Genomic DNA, 12677 nt, shown 5'->3' with positions numbered 1-12677 from the left:
GGAACTGTGAATAACGTAGCAGGAATAGTAATGGACAATGCCAGCCAGTCTTTCTATGTGAACAGAGCATTATAATTTGAAAGTACTCAAATAAAGATGAAATACTAGATGTTAAAATGCATTTTGTGTGTTTACTGGAAGGTGGTTGATGTTAATCCTTTTAAATCTCTGTTCAGTATTAAAGCTTAGAGAACCCTTCATATGGCAGCAAGGAGTCATTTTTCAAAAGAGTGTAATGGAAGGATAATCCTAATATTTGTTGCTTGATTTTTAGTCCTCATTCAGCTCATGTGAAATTGGGACTTGTTTTTCGGGTGGATTATGAAACATTATAAATATAAAAATTTAGCCAAAGCATATAGAAGAGTGAGTTCCAAATTATCCATCATGTAGAGTGGGGGAGTTGGGATAATGAAGGCAGGTTCAGCTCCAATTATAATGTTGCCATTTCCTATAAATATGCTACTTTTTGGAGGTCTTAAGCTATGAAGATTTCTTTCTATAATAATATACTTATTGAGCAGAATAAATCTAGGTACCACAAAAAAAACTACCACTTGAGACCTTGACTTCTGCATTACTCCCTTTGGGATGCTTTATGTAATATAAAATAAAATAGCAGTCTCCTGTTCACTTAATGTGGTACAATACCACTTGAATTTACAGCCAGTTCTGCTGATGTAAATCCATCATTCTCCTAAGCATGCCAGGAGTGGTGGTTAATTTTATTGTTGACTTGGTTAACTTATAGCTTCCAGTTTTTTGTCAAACAGCACTCTCCATGTTGCAGTGAACTTTTTTTTTTTAAATTAGATACGAATAACATTTAGGTCAGTAGATTTTTTACCTTCTATAATGTGGATGAGCATCATTCCAACACTTGAAGGCCTAAAGAGAAAAGGCCAAGGTCACCCAGGAAATAAGGAATGCTACTTCTATACTGTCTTCAGACTCAAAATGCAATGTCAACTCTTCTCTACAACTTGCCCTGCATATTTTGGATTTCCCAGCTTCAAAATCCTGAGTTAATTCCTTAAAATCTCTTTCTCCCTCTCTCTGTCTCTCTCTGTCTCTCTTTTTCTTGTATATGTACATACATAGTGTGTATGCATATGTATATATACATATACACGCATATATACATTCTATATAATATCCTACTGGGTCTGTTTTCCTGGAGAACCCTAATATACCAGAATAAAGGAACCTTCCAACCTGTTGCAGAGTCCTTTGATATGGCTTTGTAGTAGGGTCAATAGTTTAAGATACACTATATATTTTCTTTGCCTTCTTTATGACCAAAGTAGTCAATAATATAAAGTTCAATTAAATTCACTTCATTAAAAATTTTTTTTGAAGGCCTAATATGTTCAGTGCTAGAGATTTAAATAATAATAAATAGCTCTGACTTCAAACAGGCTTCTATACAGTGAGGGAGACTTTGCATAAAATACATACATATTTTAAAGTATGGAAATGACAACCTAAGTTAATGAATAGAAGTAGTTTTAGTTCAAACTTCTACCTCAAAACCCATCAGAAATAATAAAAGCAAGTGACAAGTAAAAAGAAAAAGTCTTCATTAATACCAAGAAAACTCCTAACCCCACACTATCAAGCATACAACAACTGGAAGAAAAGAACATGCCTTTTATCAGTACATGATGCACTGGATTTCAGCAAGAAAGAAAATCACCCCACCTCCAAAAAATGTTATATCCAAAAGGACATGTACAATAAGTTTTAATTAGGGTGCCCTGTTAGCCAAATTGACAGCCCAGAGTTATGAAAAAAGAGCATTTTAAGGAAAAGTCATGGCAGTGCACATGCCACTTCTGGTGCCCATGATCTACCTCTTCTGCCTAAGGATATAATCCATTAAAAAGGAGAACCAAACAACTACAAAAAAATGTTAAAGCCAAGTTTCTACATTTATCTAAGGGGAGATTTGCTTCCAAGGTAAATCAAAATAACTTATATGATGAGAGCAATGTATAAAGTAAATCTCAAAACTGTTCAATAGAAGATCCCAGTACCAGATAATAATGTTCAGAAAGACATTATTATGAGGATGAGGCCAGAAAAGAAATAGAGGGATAAAGGCAGACCAAGTAGGCAAGAAAGAGGCCAAAATCTGCTGGAAAACATAAGACTAATAAACTCACATAGTCCTACATAGTAATGATTAATCTTAAAAGAAAGACATGAAAAAAAAGCTTAAAAGGCAAGTGTACAAAAAAGCAATTATAGGATCATGGAAAGCTAAGAAAAAAATTCTTATAAAACTCAAGAAATTAAAGGAAGAAAAAAACATCATTATGATGAAAGATATTCTAGAAACAACCAAAAAAGGCGATAAATGCAACTGAATCAGAAGTTCAGGTACTAAATTAGAGAAGATACTACAAAATGAAATGAAAACCATGCATAGGGTGGATTTCAGAAAGGATAATTGAGGAGATCTATCATAGGTATGATGGTTATTTCTGAACAAGAGAAAAAAAGTAGTTTAAAAACCATTAGGGATATTCACATATATTCTGGTTCTTCTCTCATTCCAGGAGCATGACATCATTTCAATCTCATTTGCTTTCATAGACTATGTAACTGTGCTGAGCTAATAAAATATGAACAGTAAGTGGTCTAGGACTTAGTGTTTAATTTACTACATTCCTTTATCCCCATTTGGTCAACTGTGGAAGCACTTATCAAGGAGTTTCCATTAACTTGAGTACTTGAGTGTGTACAATCAGTAGAACCTCTGATGACCAATCTTGGACTTGTAGTATGAGCAGGATAAGATTTTATTATGTCAAGCCACCAAGATTTTAGTACTGCTATATAATTTACAATGAGACAAAAGTAGTGTGGAGAGATGGGTATGGTGGTATATACCTGTAACCCTAGCACTTAGGACAGGAGGATAGTGAATTCAAGGGTAGCTTGAGCTATGTAGCAAGACCCTGTATCAAAAAGGAAAAAAAAAAGTATGGAAAATATTACAAGACAATGCAGTCACAAAATTCTTAATGCCATTTTAAGCTTAAAAAACTTTTGAAATATCAATGTCACCAATTTATTAAAAAACATTATTTGAACACTAGCTAATTTCTTCTATATGAATTTTCATTTGATTAATTTTTCTATTTTCTATTTTATTTGTTTTAATGTTTGCCATCATTATTTAGAGGTACCAAAAAACATAAAAATAAAAATTTATTTAATATAATTCACAAACCTAAGTGTAAAAACACAGATAATTTTCAAATGATGAAATCAACTAGTTATAATTTATTTTATTCACCATAGTACTTTGTGAGCTACTTAAAAAGAGATTGTCTTTTATTTCTTTTTTTATAACCGAGTATGGCATATGGCATCACATAGATGTTAAATAAGCTTCTCTTGGACAGAATTGAGTTATTAATGTTTTTAATGTAGATGATTCAGGCTGATTCTTTTGACTAAGAATTATGATGGTAGCCCTTTGGACTCTGTTTCCATGCACAATTTGAAAGGGTTCTGGAGGTTCTTTACTTTGGATAGCATGAATGTCTTTTGAATTAACTTAGCTGCACAGGCTACTGAATGCATTGTAAGTAATTTTGAGATGGAACAATTGTAAAAGAGAAGATTGATAGAAGCCATTATAGAATTATGTCAAAGTAATACCTTATAAACTGGTTTGGAAATGACATAACAGCATTTTACGATTAAAATGAAGTTCAAATTGAGACATCTGCAAATGTAACTGACAAGGTTTTACTCTTTCTCTCTTTGAAAGCAAAGTAATCAGTCATGTTCTGGGAAATGAATTACAAGCATGAGACTAAATATCTCAGTTTAAATCTCCTTTTAGTATACTGTAATTTCTCTCCTATATTACACATTCAGTTTTAGACAAATAATGTATATACTCCATAAAAACCTATAAAAATCTTTCATCTTTAACACAAAATAGAGGTGGATGAAGGAATTATTTTCAGGTAAATCTTGTAAGCACACATTAACCTAATTACCTTGACTTGCACTTTAGCTCCTGTCTTTGGCTGAACACATTGTTATGCTGTTCTCCTACTTTTCTTTCACTATTATTCTTCCTTTGCTCTTCTTTTCTTCTCTTGTTATTTATAGATAAGTTATTGGATTCAATCTTGTGCTGTATTCTTTTGCTTTCCTTGATGACCTTTCAACTTCTATGGCTGAAAATGACATACTCATCTTGATGATTTCCAATTTCGTGTCGTCAATCCTAACCAATTTTCCTGAGTTCTGTATCTTAATTTCCAATTTTCTGCCAGACAGGCCAACTGGAAATCTCTGCAACTTTTGCAAACTCAACATATCTAAAGCTGTCATTACTATTTTGACTGGATGTTCTTTTCAACTTTTTATACCATTGATTCTCAAGTTTCGTAGAGGGAATTTGGGATTTCTTGAGAAGTAAGGTTGAATCAGAGTCGTGTATGGAGGTTTTTCAACCAACCTCTTTCCACATCATCTGTGCCAGAATTCCTTGTGGCAGGAAATTGGAAAAGTGGAAATAAAATAGCACAACAGAACACAACACAAAAAAGCTTGTAGGTAATTTAGTCTAACTTTCATACCTCCACTACCTATAACTGGAAATGGCTATGTTAGTCTCCTAGATATACAAACTCCTCCCTGATCCATCCCTTACAACTACCACTAATACATGGCATCATTGTATCTGAGACAAAGCTTAGGGATTCTTGTTCACACCAGAAGGAAGAAAGAGATAGAAAAGAGACTGGAAAATTCTAAGCCATAGTACTAACATCTGTATCATATTCCTTACTCATTCCCTTGATACCTGCCTTACTTCACACAGTGACCTAGTAAATGACTTCAGTGTCTTTTTCTAGTTCCATTTACCTTACACACTACTACCAGAAATATAAGTAAATATTTAGCATGTATATAACCGAAATATAATTTAAATACAATATAGTTAATAAATATTTAGTACATAATTTGATAAAATTTGAAACTGTATATAGTCATGTAACCATCATGGTATAGAACATTTCTATAACCTGAAAGTTTCTTATGCTCTAGCTTCTGGGCATCACTTCCTAAGTGTGTGTGTGTGTGTGTGTATGTGTGTGTGTGTGTGTGTGTGTGTGTGTATTTTGGGGCTTTTTCATATAAATTCAAATAAATGGAAACATATGTTATGTAGTATTAATGCTATTGGATGGTTTCATTGCATATAATCTCTGAAAATTATCAAAGTTATTGCATATATCAGTAAATTGCTCTTCGTTATTGCTGAGTAGTTATTCTAAAGCATGACTTTACTACAATTTTTTCAGCCATTCTCTAGTTGCTGGCATTTCACTGTTTCCAATTTTCAGATAATATGAATATATCTTAATGAAAATGTGTGTTTTCCCTTCCCTTAGGCAAATACATAGGAGTAAGATACCAGAATTCCACAAAGTCTATGCCATTTTGCTTCCTGTCGCCAATGTATGCACATCCCACTGCCCCTATTTGGTATTGCTGGTTTTCTTTTTAAATTTTATATATTCTAGTGGTATTTTGTTGTGGTTTTAATTTTTAATTTGCTGAAGACTAATGATGTTAAACATTTTTGCCGAGTTTTTTCTTTTTTACCTTTCATATATCTTCCTTTGTGAAGTGTCTGTTAAAATCTTTGTATATAGTTTCAGACTTTTGTCTTCTAATTTTGGAGTTGAAATAGACTTTTAAATAATATTTTATAAATGTTTTCCAGGTATGTTTGCCAAACATTTTTTTTTGTCACCTAGACTTACCTTTCCATCTTCTTAACGATGTCTTCTAAACAACAAGTTTTAATTTTAATGACAGACATTCAATTTAACATTTTTTCTGTGTGGTTCATGCATTTTGAGGCATTTATGACAAATCTTTGCTAACCTAAGTTTACAAAGTTTTTGTCTTTGTTTTTGTCTAGAAATTCTAGTTTTAATTCCTACATTTAAGTCTAAAATTCTCTCCAGATAATTTAAGTATCTACTATGAGATTAAAAAACACTGCTCTTTTCTTTTGCATAGGAATGTCCAGTGTTGAAAAGAGACTACTTTTGCCCATTACCTTACTCTGGCACATTTTTTTTTGCTCTCTATTCTATTCCATTGGTCTATATGTTGCATTAACATATGAATTTGGGGATTAAGTTTCTAATACCTGACCATCTGGGGATACATTGTTACCACAGCACTAAGTATTATTTTGATTTTTTTAAATCTAAACCTATTTTGAAATAATTATAGATTCAAAGGTAGAATAAAGGGGGTCTAGGTACCATTCATTTAGTTTTCTACAATTGTTACATCTTGCATAATCACAGTACAATATTAAGATTAGGAGATTGGCACTGGCACAATGTGATACGAAGAGTTTTATGTCTGTTTGTTTTAAACTACATGCCACATTCATTTAATCACTACTATAATCAATGGTAAAACTGTTTCATCTCACAAATACCTCATTTGTATCAGCCCTTTATAGTCATGTCCATCTCCATCCTCACGATGCCTAATCCTAGAAACCACTAATGGAAACATAGTCTTTATAATTACATCATCTCAAGAATGTTGTATATGTGGATTCTTACAGTATTTGACTTTCTGAAATTGGCTTTTTTCACTCAGAACAATACCATTGAGATCCAATCAAGTTGTTGTATATGCCATGCATTTGCTCCTTTCTATGGCCAAATTCAATGGTATGGGTACACAAAGCTTGGTTTAGCCATTGTCACTTTTCATATGTTTGAATTGCTTCTACTTTGGACTATTACAAATAAAGCTGGTTTCTACAATTCTATGCAGGTTTTTGGTAACTATATATTTTTATTTCTCTGGAACAAAAAGCTCAACAGAGCCAGGCATTGGGATACATGACTATAATCCTGTACTCTGGAGGCTAAGGCAGGAGGATCAAGGCTAGCCTGGTACATAGTGGGACCCTGACTCAAAAGCAAAACAAAGCTAAAAAGCTCAGAAGTTCAATCACTAGGCTAAATCACAGCACATCTTTAATTTTTTTTTACATAGAAGCTGCCAAAACTAATTCCCAGAGTAATTACCATTTTGTATTATCATTAGCAATGTACGAGAAATTAGGTTTCTCTGTATCCTTGCTTACATTTGGCAGTGCCAGGATTTTAATTCTAGTTGTTTTGGTAGATGAGTCATGGTACTCATTGTGTTCTTAATTTGTATTTCTATGATGGTTATTGTTATTTCTATAACAGTTTGGGGAGCTTATTTGTCATCTATATATACTCTTTGCTGAGATACTTCTTCATTTCTTTTGCCCATTTTCTAATTGAACTTTGCTTTTGTAATTGTTGATTTTGAGAGTTCCTGGTACATCATAAATATGAATCCTTTGCCAGATATGTGACTTACAAATATTTTCACCCAATCTGCACCTTGTTTTCTCATTTGCCTTACAATAGTCTTCCATAGAAAGAAAAAAACAAGTTTTAACTTTAAATTTTTGATGAAGTTTAATTAATCTTTCACTTTTATATATCACACACTTTGGCTCATGGTTCTAGAGACTAAGAAGTCCAAAGACATGGTGCTGGCATCTGCTTAGGGCCATATCTGAGAACTCTTCATCAAGCCTTTAGTCCTAAAGATTTTCTCCTAAATTAGAAAGAGTGAATTCTCCCATTTTATTCTTCTTTTACAAAAATTTTATAGCTATTCTAGTTCTTTTTCCTTTCCATATTTACTTAAAAAAAGTCTTTTCTATATCTATTAAAACTGTTTCTGGGATTTTGATAGGGATTGGAACTGAAAATAATTGATACCTTTATGGTTTTCCAATCCATGAATAAGGTAGGTTTCTCTATTTTGATCCTATTTCTATCAACATCACTTTTTAATATTTTACAACATATAAATAACTTTTGCATATGTCATCTTAGATTTATATCCAAGTATATCATTTTTAAAGCAACCACAAATAGAATACTACATATTTTTAATTTCAGTTTCCACATGCTCCTTGCTAAAAGGGAAAAAAGAAAAGCAAGTGTTTTGGGTATGTTGATCTTGCAGTTTTGCCAAAATCACTTGTCAGTTTTCACAATGTTTTTTAAAATGTAGATGATCATGTCATCTGTAGATAAGGACAGTTCTGTTTCTTCCTTTTCAGCTTGTATACCTATGATTTCCTTTTATTGACTAGCATGAATAGAATCTCAAGGACTATGTTGAATACTAGTAAGGAGAGCAAACATCCTTGTCTTGCTGCCAATCATAGAAAGTATTTAGCCTTTTATGATTAAGAAAGATAGCAGCTGTAGATTTCCTTATAGATGCTTTTTAATAAGTTGAAAAAGGTCCCATAAAGGATTAAATAGTAGTCTCCCTAAATTTATATATTGAAGTTTTAAACCCAGTACCTCAAGGTGTAACCTTATTTGGAAATAGAGCATTTCAGATGTAATTGCTATAATAAAATGAGAATGGTGTCCTAATAAGAAAGGAAAATTTGGAACCAGACAAACAGGGAGAATGCCATGTCAAGATGAAGGCAGTGATCAGGGTGTTGCTTCTATATGCCAAAGATGCAAAAGATGTCAGGTAAACCACCAGAAGCTTGGAGAGAGAACAGATTTTTCCTGTGAAAGAACTGGCCATGCTAATACCTTGATCTCATCTGCCTTCAGAGTGAGAAGAAGTAAGTCTTTATTATTTTATATTTTTGGTGGGACTGGGGTTTGAAGTCAAGTCTTTGCACTTGTTAGGCAAGCCCTCCAACACTTGAGCCACTCCACCAGTCCTTTTTCGCAGTAAATCTTACGTCTCTTAGTTTATGATGGTTTGTTATAGAAGCTTGAGAAAACTACTATCCCCTCTGCTCCTCATTTTCTAAGTCTTTTTTTTTAACCATGAATGGATGTTGAATCTTATCAAATGATGTAGTAGTTGTGTGATTTTTTTTTCCTTTGACCTGTTCACACAGTGGATTACATGATTGATTTTATTAATGTTCACATAGACTAGTTTGCTGAAAATAAATTACATAACTCATGGTATAAATTTTTATAAATATTTTCATTTTTTAAATTTTTTATTCATTTATTCACATGTGCATACGTTATTTGGGCCATTTTTCCCCTGAATTTTCAGATTCATTTTGATGATTTGTTAAACTTCTACTTGGTGTGTAGAGAATTTTTAAGAATCTGTATCATGAGGGACATGGTTTCTAGTTTTCATTCTTGTTTTTATTTTTATTTTTGTATTGCCTTTGATTTTACTATCAGAATAATGCTTGTCTCATAAAATAAGTGATAAATGTTCTCTCCTCTTTTATTTTCTGAAAGATAGTATATGGATTTGTGTTTTGTTATTTCTTTAAATGCTTGCAGGAATTCTCTGATGAAACCCTCTGACTGTGGAGATTTCTTCTGGAGGAGTTTTTAAACTACAAACACAATTTTCTTAACTGGTATAGGGAATATTCAAATGATCTAATTCATTCTGTATTCAATTTGTGCTTTTTTAAGGAACACATGTTTTCAGAGTTCTTTGTAGATCTTCTTGATGTCAACAGGGTGTGTAATGATGATTCCTATTTCATTTCTGGTATTAGTAATACATGTGTCTCTTCTTCCTTTGTCAAACTTGCCTGAGATTTGTCAATTTTATTGATCTTTTCAAATAAACAGTTTTCTTTTCATTTATTTTCCCTTTTTAATCATAATAATTTCCTTCCTTCTTTCCTTCCTTCCTTCTTTCCTTCCTTCCTTTCTTCCTTCCTTCCCTTCCTCTCTCCCTCCCTTCCTTCCTTCTTTTTCTTTCTTCCTCTTTCTTTTATTTTTGTATCAATTGTTTAATCAGGTTCCTTTTTTTCCTTCATGCTGGGGATTGAACCCAGGGCCTTGCACATGCTAAACAAGTGCTCTACTAATGAACTGTACTCCCAGACCTAATTAGGTTCTTTATAAGGAATTTAGAACATCACTTTACAAGGATAGATACCATTTATGAGGGCAAAAACGGATGGCATGGTAGCCCCGGAACTGAGGAAAAGCTTTGGTTTCTGATGAAGTTTGTGAGTCCACAGCTTCCTGATGAGCCTTGTGCTGTTTTGTAATCTTGAATCCCTCTGTTGAAGAGCTCACCTTTCTGGTGTCTGGGCTTCTGTAGTTTCTTCTTCTTGAAGAAAACATGGGTGAAATGTTTGGGAATTTTCACTTTGCTGGTAACAGTTTTCACAAATGACAATGACAAATTTCTGGTGTGTTCCAAGAGAGGAACTTGATTGAGAGCAAAATGTCCAGTCACAGAGAGCAAACCTTTACTGAGTTGCTTCAAGAAAATGACCCTCTTTGTGAGGATGATCAGAGTAGTCCTAGGAGTGATGAGCACTTGCAGTTTTCTCATACGCTGACTAAAGAGTTTTTGCCATATCTCAACAGTTTTCAAGACACATCTTCAGTAGGATTATCTCTAGGCATTTTGTGAGGCTTAACCACCAGTTGGTTTTGGGGAAGTAGTAAGAATCTTTTCCTCCTTTTCTTTTTCAAGCCTAGATTGGGCAGCTGGATATATTGTCTTTTGTTGTGGTCTTTCTGGAATATATAGCACATCTGTAATACCTACAAATTCCTCTGATCAGGACAGGATTTCAGTGCCAGTAGGGCTTCCAGCTTCCTGGGCTTTCAGCCTTGCAGTTACCCCTTTTAATCTTGCCTCTGGCATCAGCCTTCTCGGCTTTGCATTTCTTCTTCATAGTGTGTGGTTTCTCAGCTTTTTCATCCACCATCTTGCAAGATGGGGAAAGCCAATTTCGTTGTGTTTGTATTTACTATGCCTTCCCATCTGCTTGATTTGGATTTATCTTGCTCTTCTTCTAGTTTCATGAAATGGGAGCATCTTTAGATAGTTAATTTGCAACTTTTCATTTTTTCCAATGAAAGAATTTAGTTCTAGAAATTTCTCAACATTATTTTAACATGATTCAATAAATTATAATATATTGTGCTTTAGTTTCCATTAAATTAAATGCATTAAAATTTTTTTCTAAGATTTCTGATGACTTGGATTATCAGACTAAAATGTATTTAGTTTCCAAGTATTTTAGATATGATGTTGAGTAGCATATTCTCAGTGATATAAATGCAGGTATTCAGAGCAAAATACTGAAAATAACTATGAAATTGTTATTTCATTACTGACTTTTTGGAATCAGAATATTTTAAGAGAAACTCAGTATGGCTAGAATTAAGTAAATTTATTTGTTTAAGAAATTCTCTTATAAAGAAAATATTTGCTGGCTATACATCAGACAAAGCATTGATAACCAGAATATACAGGGAGCTCAAAAAACTAAATTCCCCCAAAATCAATGAACCAACAAAGAAGTGGGCAACTGAACTAAACAGAACTTTTTCAAAGAAAGAAGTCCAAATGGCCAAAAGACACATGAAAAAATGCCCACCATTCCTGGCCATAAAGGAAATACAAATCAAAACCACACTCAGATTCTACCTCACTCCTGTTAGAGTAGCTATCATCAAGAACACCACCAACAACAAATGTTGGCAAGGATGCAGGGAAAAAAGAACACTCCTATACTACTGGTGGGAATGTAAGCTAGTACAACCACTTTGGAAAACAATATGGAGGCTTCCTAAAAAACCAAGCATAGATCTGCCATTTGATCCAGCAATACCATTCCTAGGGATATACCCAAAAGAATGTGACTCAGGTTATTCCAAAGTCACCTACACACCCATGTTTATTGTAGCACTATTTACAATAGCCAAGTTATGGAAACAGCCAAGATGCCCCACTACTGATGAATGGATTAAAAAAATGTGACATTTATGCACAATGGAATTTTATTCAGCCACAAAGAATGAAATTTTGTCATTCACAAGTAAATAGATGGAATTGGAGAATATCATATTGAGCAAATTTAGTCAGGCTCAGAAGGCCAAAAATTGTATGTTCTCCCTCATATGTGGATTATAGCCCTAAAACAAATGCAGTAATATTATTGGACATGGGTCATACACTGAGGGCAGAACGTGTATGGGAGGGATAGGGAAAGGGAAGGAAATCTAAAATGAGAATGTGGCTGATGTGCCCACTATAGGCAAGCATATATAGTAATCTTAAACTGGCAGAGACCACTATGGGAAGGGGACCAGGAAGTAGTGAAGAGGTCTGGTAGAGATGAACCAATGTGAGTTACAATACACATGTGCATGAAAGCAATGCTAGGAATCTCTCTATATAGCTATCTTTATCTCAAACTAGCAAAAATGCTATGTCTTTCTTATTTCTTCTTATGTTTTCTCTTCGACAAAATTGGAGAACATGAAGGCAGAATGGGTTTTGCCTGGAAGTGAGTGTGGGGTGAGAGGGAGGAGGGGTGTGGGGAGTGGAGGGAGAAGTGGCCCAAACAATGTATACACATATAAATAAATGTAAAAACAATAATAAAAAAGAACTAAATTACAAAGTTTTGATTCAATATGGAAGGTTACCATAAACTCCTATGTTTTCTGTGAGAGTGTACTAAAGAGATCATAAAAGAATTTCAGATATGTTGCAAACTAATGGTGCAAAGGAGAAAAGTGATAACTAAGAATTAGAATGCAACAGTCAAATGGATAAACGATAACTGATTT

General features: G+C 33.5%; 1 long non-coding RNA gene and 1 pseudogene across 1 annotated transcript in view; one reads left to right on the top strand and one right to left on the bottom strand.

The window, feature by feature from the left end:
* LOC141425556 (uncharacterized) overlaps nt 1-12677 on the top strand; it is a 142580-nt gene that overhangs the window by 118014 nt on the left and 11889 nt on the right. The gene's annotated exons all lie outside the window — the stretch shown is intronic.
* On the bottom strand, nt 9989-10496 carry LOC109702974 (large ribosomal subunit protein eL6-like; annotated as a pseudogene).

Source organism: Castor canadensis, chromosome 8, assembly GCF_047511655.1.
Source record: "Castor canadensis chromosome 8, mCasCan1.hap1v2, whole genome shotgun sequence".
NCBI classification, from domain to species: Eukaryota; Metazoa; Chordata; class Mammalia; order Rodentia; family Castoridae; genus Castor; species Castor canadensis.
Note: the sequence above shows the minus strand (reverse complement) of the source record. Positions and strands in the feature narration are given on the sequence as shown.